Source organism: Danio rerio, chromosome 4 (genome assembly GCF_049306965.1).
Source record: "Danio rerio strain Tuebingen ecotype United States chromosome 4, GRCz12tu, whole genome shotgun sequence".
NCBI lineage: Eukaryota > Metazoa > Chordata > Actinopteri > Cypriniformes > Danionidae > Danio > Danio rerio.
The window spans coordinates 14999964-15011683 of NC_133179.1; the positions used below are offsets into that span (position 1 = coordinate 14999964).

At 30.9% G+C, this 11720-nt stretch overlaps 1 long non-coding RNA gene across 7 annotated transcripts in view; it reads right to left on the reverse strand.

The window, feature by feature from the left end:
• LOC137491394 (uncharacterized) overlaps positions 1-9212 on the reverse strand; it is a 100262-nt gene extending 91050 nt beyond the window's left edge. For 6 of the 7 annotated variants that reach the window (XR_012402006.1, XR_012402009.1, XR_012402007.1 and 3 more), the window contains exon 1: positions 4204-4687. This is a non-coding gene — a long non-coding RNA (uncharacterized lncRNA). Of the gene's footprint in view, positions 1-4203; positions 4688-8248 lie in introns of those variants that run through there. The other variant, XR_012402011.1, reaches the window with a different exon arrangement.
• Between the last annotated feature and the right edge of the window lie 2508 nt (positions 9213-11720).

Sequence of the window (11720 nt, forward strand, 5' to 3'; positions counted from 1 at the left end):
CCAGTTAGATATAAAATAAAGAATTAAATGATCAATTTAATAATGTGTATAATTAAATCACAATTTAAATAAATGATTAATGTTTTACAGTTTAAATAAGTTACATCTAAAACACAATTTAAATAAACATATTTAAATATAATATTTATTGGTTCATTTAAATATTGATTTACCTTTATATATTTTTTGCTTCAATTATTAAATTGATAATTTGATTCTTCATTTTGTTTCAAACTGGCACTCCTGGTCCTCCATATCAAGCATGTTCAGTCTGCTTGATAAATTAATTACTCTGCTTCCCTTAACTGATTGGTTCAGAACTTAAGCATTGTATTTAAACAAGTAAGCAACGGTAATTAAATTACCTGAAAATGAAAATTAACCCCTTACTTTTTCGGTGAAAAGTAATCTAAGTACTTTGTAACTAATTAGATCCAACACTGCCCTGGACACATAATTTCCCCACACTATCAATCATGAAATTTAGTACCTCTAAATCCTGTTTTGATTCCATAAATCGCCTCCTTTCATCCATTATGACTAAAACTATTACTGCTATGATGAACAAGAAGAAGAATGTATGTTTTTTTTGCAGTGTGGCTCACTTTTCATGAAAACCCAAGTATGCACACGCACACACAGAGATTATTCACACACATTTGCCCTACAGCCAATGTCTAGATCCAGCCTCTGTCATCACTTACAGTTGATGCTTGCATTTTTTCCTAATTTGTTTGACTTGATGCCAGGTTATCACACATACTGAAGCCCCTTAAGGCAAGACATTTTAATCGGCGGCAGTTTTGGCAACAGCTCCACGTTCATATTTGATATGAAATACAAAAAAGGCGCACTTGAAATCTGCATGAGACTGAATAATCGAAATATATTTGTTAAGATTATATTGGAATAACATTTTAAATCAGTTCTAAAAATAATTTTTGCTTACTTCAGCAAAAATTAATTCTCTTTATACGGTCTCTGAACATAGAAATGCAAACATAATAGAGTCATAAGATAAGACAGCTACACTACACTAAGTTACTACAATTTTACTTTCATAATTTGGCATATTTCTGTGAAAAGCAGAAGAAAGAAATAGGAATAATTAATTATAATTATAATTTAACAGGAAAGTTAAAGTTAATTTTAATTTATATTATAAATATTTTTGCTTCCATTAAGTGACATGTAGCTGAGTGGCTGTTAAAATCCAAGAATGGCATCATAAATCTAGCTTCCACTAACAATTATTCATTTTTTACACACACATTATCCTAATAACACAGTCATAATATTTGACAAAACATTAAAGTCAACTTTAACTCATATTATATATTTTGCTTACATTAAGTGACAAAGTAGCTAAGTGATTATTAAAATTTTTGAATGGTATTAAAATTTTGCTTCCACTAACAATTACTCATTTTTTTTCACAGACATTATCTTTATAACACAGTCTTAAATTTTAACAGATGCATTTAAGTCAACTTTAATTCATGCTATTTATTTTTTTCCTGTAATGAGACAAATCTTTAAGTAAAAAGAAGGAATGTAAGAAAAAAGGATTGGTGAAACCTGGCTGTTCAGGGCCAAAAATATTCATCATTAATTTGGCTTCTTTAGCTATAAATAATCACTATTTCCATCTCCTTTTTACTGTCTGTGCACATAAAATTATGTGTCTGTCATAAAATAAGCTAAATATCTCAATTAAATCTAAATGAAATATCTAAACTAAATGTATATTAAAGCTAATAACTAAAATTATTTAAAATATCTCAATGTTTAAAATATCTTCACATTAAACCTAAAAGCAACTTGATAACATTCAATTGTGTTCCATTATGAGACACATTTAGTATAAATAAATAAACAAATAAATAATTAAACAATTAAACAATTTTAAAAAATCAGCTTTAAAATATAATAATAATAATAATATTATTAATAATAATAAATAGATGTAAATGTACAATAACAATAAGCAGTTTTTAATATAATAATAATAATAATAATAATAATAATAATAAATGGAAATAAATGTACAATACATAATAAAAGGCAGCTTTTAAATACAAGTAATAATAATAATTAATAATAATAATAATAATAATAATAATAATTAAAATAAGAAAATCATGTATAATACATAATAAAAAGCAGCTTTTAAATATAATACAGTAATAATAATAATAATAATAATAATAGATAAAAAAAGGAAATGTACAATAATACATAATTAAAAAGCAGCTTTAAAATATAATACATAACAATAACATTCCCAATAATAAATTTAAAAAAATAAAAGCAGCAATAGATTTATTAAAACAATAATCAATAATCGATTAACATTATCTAATTGTCAAGAGTAAATTCAATCACTTTTGATTTAATGTTTCCTTTTTAAACAAACGGTCATTGGCCTGAACATCGGAGTAAGGACAATAATAGCGGAGCATTTAAAGCTATTTATAGAAGCAGAATCCATTAATTGTAGCGGGTCTGGATCTCATGTTGAACACAATCAGAGAGGCTCATGGGAGATTTACAGTGGCCTCATTAGGCACAGGAAACAGGCCAGATTCCTCAGTTATTATGAGTTTGTGGAGATCCAGACAACACAACAGCACATTATCAGATATATCTGACCTGCTCCATGTCTGTCTGCGATTAGCCATGGATGTGCAGACTCAGCGCTGCTCTTTTTATAGTAACTCGGGACCAATGGTATGTTTTTACAGCCTACAGTTGTAGTTTCTAAAAATATGCAGTTTTAAGCAAGGGAACGAAGCTTTGCAAATGCTTTAAAAGAATTGACAATTATAATGCCCTCATGACAATCATGTTTATGACAGATTTATGACATGTCCTGTTGTCTTCATAATGTTGTCAAGACAAAGACATTTCAAACCTTCGCATTTAAAATGATATAAATGAGCAAATGACCCTTAATGAAAGTTGTCAAAAGCATGCATGCAATCTAATAAATAAATAAAAAAATTAAATTCATATTCATGATATGTCAAAAATATTAGGTTTAATTAAAGAGATCAATATATTAAAGTTTTAAGCAAGAGAATGAAGCTTTGCAAATGCTTTGATAAAATCATTCTTTCATGTCAAAATATTAATTTAATAACAAATCTATAAATTAAAGTATTTATTCAGGGAACGAAGCTTTGCAAATGCTTTAATACCACAGAACTTTTCTTGATTTTTTTAATAAAGTCATTCGACCTGGGATGTACAGCATTTTGTTAAAGCATAAAGTAATATTATAGTCAAAATGATAAAATATTCAGCCTTTTTTTCATATCTCACACATTTGGGACTGGCTTTTGTTGATAAAGCCAACCAGAATTTAGTTTTGACATTACAAATTTATTTTGTTTTGATGCTTTTGAAAATGAATAAATAGGTTTCGTAAATATGGACTGCATGGATCTATGCATCTAACTATTTATCATTGCATCCATCCATCCATCCATCTATTTGTCTAAACATATGAGAAATATCACACTCGTAGCAGTACGATATGGCTCTATATCAGCACTGGTGGGAGGCCTGCGTTGGCACAAGGCCACAGACCGAGTCCCTTAGCATTTAACCAGTGCTGATACAGCCATATCGCAGTGCTACGAGTGCGATATTGCATTTATACAACAGTTCGACAATCGTATAAAAAAAGGAGATGAAAGAATAAGAGTCTAAAATCCCTTTTAGAACTACTTTCTTCCACTCGTTCCATTCATTCACATCTGCAGCTGATGTCAAAACAGCAGAAGCCATTACTTATTCACTAACATCACTTTAGAGCTAGTGTTTGAATGATTCTCAAGCGTAATGTATAAAGTGATGACAAAACAGGTGGTTTTGCTGACATTTTAACGTTATAAGGCTGACCTTGACATGAAATGCCTTCCGTCTACAGAGATTTCTTGTTACAGTGTTACATCTACAGTATTTCTCGGTTGCAATCGGGATATCACAATAATTAACCCCGAAAATTGCAGCGCAATCACGACCAGATTGCTGTTGTTTGCGATAAGTAGGGAGTGTTTGAGGTGAGATCTCTGAAAACACTGTTGAGAACAGTCATAGGAAATTTATAACTGTATTAAAATAGGCACTGTCCTTATAAATAAACTGAATAGTTGCAATTTATACAAAAGAGAGAGATTGACTTAGAATATCACTTACCCGTTTATTTATGATTTGATCAGCTGTAGTTAGAAAACAGCTGTTTTAATCTTCTAAGCAAGGGCTTATTATGCGGTTCTGGCGCCATCTTGTGGATAGACAACGTCAACTGTCTTTGGCTAATGAACGCCGAGGCAGTTTCTTAGAAATTATAAATATTTTGAAATAGATTGAAGGAACTATGACATGACGTCCATTTGTGTGCAAAAACCCGAAAGCGAGTTAGCATTTTAGCAGTTCCGGTTCTCTCGTCCCAAAGTCAATGGGTTTTTTCAATTGGATTTTAGTTATAGCGCTTAAACTAGGTCCTTGGCTAACACAAACTCAAAATACTTTCACGTTTTACTTTCTACGACATAAAACATATTAGTTACATCTCACTCTTGACTTTTTAAATCAGCTGCGCTTCTTTTAAAAGACAGTTGCTATCAAGTTGCTAAATGGGACTACAGGCGTTGTCGGAGGCATTATACGTCATCGAGCTGAGCTGGAGCGCAGCCTTCTTGTGTTGGACATTTGAATTCCTCTGTTATTTAGGTATTTTTTATGAATAGTATTTTATAGTTTATAGTATTTTTCTCATTAAGAATTCATGTTGTGTGTAGATAATGCCCTCACTTGGAGAGACTGTCAAGACAGATTAATTTGTTGATCGCTAATTTTAATTAAACGATGTTATGAAAATACTGCAGTGCAGTCTGTCTCTTTCCTGCTCTCAGTAATGCAAACGTGTGAATAAATGTGTAAAAAAAATTTACACACATATTAACTGTCATTTTTACGTGATCAATTGATTTTTCGTCGGGGTTTTTTTTTTTGTTCTTCATCTAAACACATTTAACTTTGTCATAACTGCAATATTTACACTCCTCCTTAAAATGTATAGCAGATGTGGTATGGGCTGCTTTTCGCTGTACTTCGTGACAAAGAAAAGAATATTGAATGTTGTTCTCCATGATGGAACTTGCAGGACTTCCTCGCTTCATTTCTGTCGTCTGTTAAGGTAAGCAGTTTGTGATATATTTATATATATATATATATATATATATATATATATATATATATATATATATATATATATATATATATATATATATATATTTATATATATATATATATATAATTATTATTATTATTACTTTTTTTTTGTTTTTTACAAAAACATTGGATAATCCATCAGCTTATTCTCCATCTAACCAACAACCAGCCTTTACATATGATTATTTTTATGTTGGAATCATGCATTTGGTACTGTCCATTACAAATTTGAATCTTGATTGACCTCTGCATATTCAGCCAACAGATTATCCTCCAGCGTAGACACTATGCTTTATTTAGGAGGAAATGCATCAACCTCTCTCCATTTCTTCTCATCATTAAGCAGGTCAGAAGAGTCACGTTTGTAATAATTTTAAAAAGCAATCTTTTAGGAAGTTTCCAATTACATGTGCTATTCAAACTTGCCAATGAAAATCTCTCCAAAAATAAAGAATTAAGAAGAAAGAAAGAGAAAGAAAGAAAGAAAGAAAGAAAGAAAGAAAGAAAGAAAGAAAGAAAGAAAGAAAGAAAGAAAAAGAAAGATAGAACAATTAAAACTTGAAAGCTATTGGGTCAAAATTGGCATGTGCGTGTGTGTGACTGGCTGTTTTGAGGCTCTAAGAATCTTAATAGCCCATAATGAATGCTTTCCTGAAAATAGCAACAATGCAAAATGAACTCGTCAACCCTTGTTTTCAAGAGCGCTGCACATTTTATTCTCAAGCAGACTCAACTAGTGCTGTTCAGATGATGGACTGACATCTTCAAAACAACAATGCATTACTGTCCTGACAGAACTGTGGACAAACATATACTCAATACAATGACTGCACAAATGGGTTGACCAAGGAAACAAAATACAATAAATAATCATATAAAACATTGGGAACATTCTTACTATCAATCACTGACCTCACAAATCAGGCATCCAACTGACAATCCAACAAAAACCAATAGGGCTATTCATATATATATAGGCCTAATATTACATTTATAAGTTTAATAGTAATACACTTAAAAATGTTTGTGTAATATGGGTTGTATACTAGTATTAAACTGTATTAAATAGACAGGCATTGCCATTCTGAACACGCCAAACTGGCTCAACCAACCTGTATACTGTAGTAAAAACCACTTTCTATATTCAAGTGCATTTATTGTTTCCATTTATTAAATATATATTTAATAAATTATATATAAACTGCCACTTTTCTAATTAAATGACATACATATAAATATTTTAACCTACAGGCTAATTCACATATTTCACGATCAGAAAGATAATAAGAAATAAGAACTGTTTTTTAATACTAGACAACACTTGATGTTTCTATCTCTGTCTGTGACTCAGTGACAGTAAATCGAGTACATTCTCGAAGTGCTTCTGTCACTGTTTAGTATGGACTGTATGGTATAGTTAATGCCACACGAACTGTAAAGTGTTTAATAGTAGTAGTTCATTTTAAAAATAAAAATAGTGAAATGTTCGTTGAGTTAAATTTTTTGCTGGAGGAAATAGCTGTGCTGATGAGGTGCACGCCGAGAAAACTTGACTGCTCCTCCATGACATTGAGATACAGGTGATATAAGGTTATCTATATGAAAGAACAGCAAATGAGCAGATACTATAACAATTTATCGTAAAACACACACCTCGTTCTCTCACTGTCCACGGCTGTGGTTTGCTGATCAAATGAAAAACAAAAAGACAAGGAGGAGCTGAATTCTGCTGCTGTTTTCTTATCAAATTTAAAGAGGACTGAGGCGATAATTTAGTGTAGAGTTTATGAGCTAATCGCAAACGTTTAGGGGGGGGAAGTAGCCCACTTATATTTCTACTCAGCCCTCTAAAACGTTTGCGATTAGCTCATAAACTGTACAAAAATAGGTCTAGCAACGACTTTGGAGCTATTAAACTAAACAAAATAGTCCAAAAATATAAATCAATCAATGACAGCCAAAAATAAACATATTATAAAAGGAAAAACATTTATTTAACCACTCTTATTATTTTATTTCAGTATTTTAGATCAAGTAACTTAGGGGATTATATATCACGTAAACACATTTATGAAGTAGTCATTTAATATCGATCCCTTTTGTTTCCAAAGCAGTCAATTCTCTGATTTAATTTTATTTTGTTATACTTTTTGAGTCACATGCATAAATAACCGAATAGCACTAGAGAATCAGGCTTGTTTCAAGCTACAATTTACTTTTTTATCTTATGGGTTTAGTTAACTATAAATCTCATTTTCCATCCTGCACAAAAAAAAATAAATAAACAAAAATCCTCTACTGAGTATTTGTGTGTTATATGCAAGGCACAAGATGAGGAAAGCAAGCTTAAAACAAGTGCAGTCTTACTAACATGAACAAAATAAGGTCTACTATTAAATGGGTAAACAGAGCAGCTCAACATCTCCATCCGTCGCTTTTCAATCAGGGAACACATAACCTCAAAAACCAAATTTAACTCTACCCGTGTCTATTTTGAGGGCCACATCGCTCTCTCTCTCTCTTTCTGTCTCCTGGGCTGCTGGTGCTCTTCTATGTGGGTTAGAAAGAAAATAAAATAATAATACAGCTGCAGGCCTTCACCAAAAATGGCCAATTACAGACAAAAACCTGACATATCAGAATCTTATTCCTTACCAAACATCCACAGTATGTCGTTCAACAACCAAGAAACGTTTTACATCACTGAAAAGTCAACTGTCTATCCTTAAATGTTATTCCTGACAGGAGGCCCATTGCAGCCTATAATGATTATTTTAATCAAGTTTAACGGTGGTGTTTTAAAACAGCACTATGTCACCATCTTATGGCAGAAATGTGTAACTGCATCAACTATAATCAGGATTTTACTTTAAATATCGCCTCACATAAGATTTTTTTTTTATTATTATTAAATGTTGATGGTATTAGATTGCGAGCCTAAAATATGCAAAATGTCAAATAAGATGTGTGTGGATGTGCTTAGTTATGTTGTAGAAAGGTTGCTTACCTGCGAGTTCCAGTGAATCATCAGGCGCGCCTGTGAGCCTCGAGACCCCGCAGAGACACTCAGACCTCCCGCTAACCAGAAAACAGCTCTCTCGGGGAAAGCAAAGACCAGAGAAATCGGTTAGTGTAGTCACATACAATAGCTAACAATGCCCGCTACCAATTGCCTTTAGCAAATAATGCATTTTTCTTCTTCTTTTTTATTTTTTATATTTAACATAATAGGCTACGTATTATTAAGATATTATATACACTGTAAAAAATGCTGGGTTCCGTACAATCAATTTGTGCTTGGGCAACATGAAGGGAATGAGTTTAGTATAAATTTAACTGAATAGAACATAAAACAATTAAGTTTTTGCACAAATGAAGCTCAATAATTGTGTTTCAGCTCATTTTAAATAAGCAGTTTGAACAAATAGCTATTTAAGTGTATAAAATGCATAATATTTAATAAAAATAATTATCATTACTAGGCCTATTATTACTGAAAGACATACATTTTATATATATTTTTTTATCTGCTTATTTTTTCCCCAATATCTTTATACGAGTTTTCAACACATTTATAAACATAATAGTTTTTCAATAACTGATTTGTTTTATCTTTGCCATGATGACAAGACACTTCTATACAGCTTAAAGTGACATTTAAAGGCTTAACTTTAGGTTAATTAGGTAAACTAGGCAGGTTAGGTTAATTAGGAAAGTTATTGTATAATGATGCTTTGTTCTGTAGACAATCAGGAAAATATATAGCTTAAAGGGGCTAATAATATTGACCTTAAAATGTTCATTAAAAAATAAAAAGCTGCTTTCAATTTAGCCAAAATAAAACAAATAAGACCTTCTCCAGGAGAAACAATACTATCAGAAATACTGTGGGAATTTCCTTGCTCTGTCAAACATCATTAGGGAAATATTTAAAAAAAGAAAAGAAAAAAACCAAAGGGGGCTAATAATTCTGACTTCAACTGTATTTATTTATTTAATTATATTGAAATCAACAACAATAAATGGCAAAGCTTAGTGTATTGTTTTGACAATATTTTAAAAGATCTAAAACCACAATTATTTTCAAATGTTTTTGAATTTTCATTGTTACTGTTGACTTTTTCATGATCAAGTTTCATAATCACGGCACTGCAAAAAAATATTTGTTACAAACTTGTACTGTAAATAAAAATACTGCAGAAATATGTTTTACAAGAAAATACCTTTGCACATCTTCCGCTTTAAAACATCAGACTTTAATTCAGTCTGTTCAGTCTCAATTGTTATTGTTTGTGAAAGTTAGTAGCAGCTTCTGAGTGAACATTGTTTCTGCATTACACTTTAGCTTTATCATCATCATCATGTTTATGTATTAAACTCTGTTCAAAAGAAAAGAGAAGAAGAAGATTAAGTTTTATGACCAGCAAATGTCAGTAGCACTTTGTTTTACGATCCTGTTTCACATATCAGACTATTACCGTTTTAACTAACAATAAGTCCTGCACCTAACCGTAAAAAGTTACCTATACTGTATAATCCAGTACTTTCTAAGGCAAGTACAATGTAACCCATCTACATACAGCATACAGGTACTGATATAAATAAATAAATAAATAAATAAAATTTGAAGTAAATAACTAGCAGCAGTATTGAATACAGCACTGAAACCTTCTCATCATATTAATTACTTTACTTTAATAAGCAAATTTAAGAAGGAGAGACAAAGCTAATTGAGCCTGCTTCTCACAGAACAATTTTCTCCTCTACAAGAGATTGCAACCATTAAGTGCAAATGAAAGAGATTTAAAGTGCATAAGGGAGAAAAGAAATGCACTCCAATGTCAAGATGACCTGAACTGAAAGGCAGCACATATATAATAGCAATAATAAATGTTATTAGAATAGTAATAAGCTTTAAATGCATTATGCTTTTGTGAATAGCCTGAAAGGGTGACATTTGAGTTCAGATTTGTTTATTCTTTTATTGACACAGAACATCATTTCTGATTCACTGAAAAAAGTGTTGCATGCAGAACTGTTGCAAAGAATTTATTTGTGTTGAATTTAAACAAACAAATTAAGTTTAATAATGTTTAGCTTAATTTGTTTGTTTAAATTCAACCCAAATAAATGGTTTACAACCACTTAACGTGAAAAAATCCAAGGAATCATCTTTGAATATTTTTTTTCAATGTAGCTGTTCAAAAAATTAAAAGAAAGAAAAAAAAAATGGTTGTGCTATATTTTTTTCAGGAAAATCTTGCAAAGAAATCATATAAATAAATGAATTGACATTTCTGCTGAGATGCTCAAACAAAAAGAGGGATGTTTTAATAGAGCCGTAACTTTGAAATGCTGGTAGATTCAAAATCTATCTGTTCCACAAATAAATAATGAATAGAGAGAGAGAGAGAAAAAACATTAAAAGAACGAGCGAACTTGACATTTTGTCTTACAACGGTCAATCCAGAAATGTCTCTGGAGGTACAAGAGGCACTCAAGCAGCACAGTAAATGGCTTCATAGAAAAAAAAAAATTCAAGGAAACAGCTGCTTTACATGTGAAGCTGCACCTGAGAAACACTCTCATTTATAGCATCTCTCATCTGTGATGTGTGAATAAGATGTCACACTGTACAAGTGTGTGAGAGAAAGAGAGAACAAGTGCAAAATGTACTTGACAAAAACATTTAATCCTATTAAGCTCCAAAAATACAACACAAACACAATTCTATTACAATATATTCTCTTTCTATACAGCGGTCAAAGACACATTTGGCGTCTATACAAAAGGGATTTTATATACATGGAATGTTAAATACAAGCAAAGTGTCTGCTTTAAAATATGTCTATTGTGTCAACAAACCATTCTTGCAAATATGACTGATCATTTTACATGTACAGTTGAAGTCAGAATTATTAGGCCCCTTTGAATTTTCTTTACTTTTTTTACATATTTCCCAAATGAATGAACTTTCACAGTATGTCTGATAATATTTTTTTCCTCTGAAGAAAGTTTTATGTTTTATTTCGGCTAGAATAAAAGCAGTTTTTAATTTTTTTAAACACCATTTTAAAATTATTAGCCCCCGTAAGCTATATTTTTTCCTGATAGTCTACAGAACAAACCATCATTATACAATAACTTTCCTAATTACCCTAACCTGCCTACTGTAGTTAACCTAATTCACCTAGTTAAGCCTTTAAATGTCACTATAAGCTGTATAGAAGTGTCTTGAGAAAGATCTAGTCAAATATTATTTACTGTCATCATGGCAGAGTTAAATAAATCAGTTATTAGAAATGAGTTATTAACAGGGGGGCTAATTATTCAGGGGGGCTAATAATTCTGACCTCAACTGTATATTCAGTCTTTGAACTCCTTTTATTTGAGTTTTTAATATTTATAGATAATAAAAAAAATCTATGCACATTTATATGTATTTATGCATTATATTATATTTGTATAAAATTACAAAA